Raw genomic sequence first — 495 nt, 5'->3', positions numbered from 1 at the left:
CTGGGTCAGCTCCTAAGTCACGCCTCCTGGGTCAGCTCCAGTGTCTCGCCTCCTGGGTCAGCTCCAGTGTCTCGCCTCCTGGGTCAGCTCCAGTGTCTCGCCTCCTGGGTCAGCTCCTGAGTCACGCCTCCTGGGTCAGCTCCAGTGTCTCGCCTCCTGGGTCAGCTCCAGTGTCTCGCCTCCTGGGTCAGCTCCAGTGTCTCGCCTCCTGGGTCAGCTCCTGAGTCACGCCTCCTGGGTCAGCTCCAGTGTCTCGCCTCCTGGGTCAGCTCCAGTGTCTCGCCTCCTGTGTCAGCTCCAGTGTCTCGCCTCCTGGGTCAGCTCCTGAGTCACGCCTCCTGGATCAGCTCCATAGTCTCGCCTCCTGGGTCAGCTCCAGTGTCTCGCCTCCTGGGTCAGCTCCAGTGTCTCGCCTCCTGGGTCAGCTCCTGTGTCACGCCTCCTGGGTCAGCTCCAGTGTCTCGCCTCCTCGGTCAGCTCCAGTGTCTCGCCTCC

The sequence above is a fragment of the Littorina saxatilis genome, linkage group LG11 (genome assembly GCF_037325665.1).
Source record: "Littorina saxatilis isolate snail1 linkage group LG11, US_GU_Lsax_2.0, whole genome shotgun sequence".
NCBI classification, from domain to species: Eukaryota; Metazoa; Mollusca; class Gastropoda; order Littorinimorpha; family Littorinidae; genus Littorina; species Littorina saxatilis.
The sequence above is the reverse complement of the archived record's forward strand: the minus strand, read 5'-3'. Positions refer to the sequence as shown.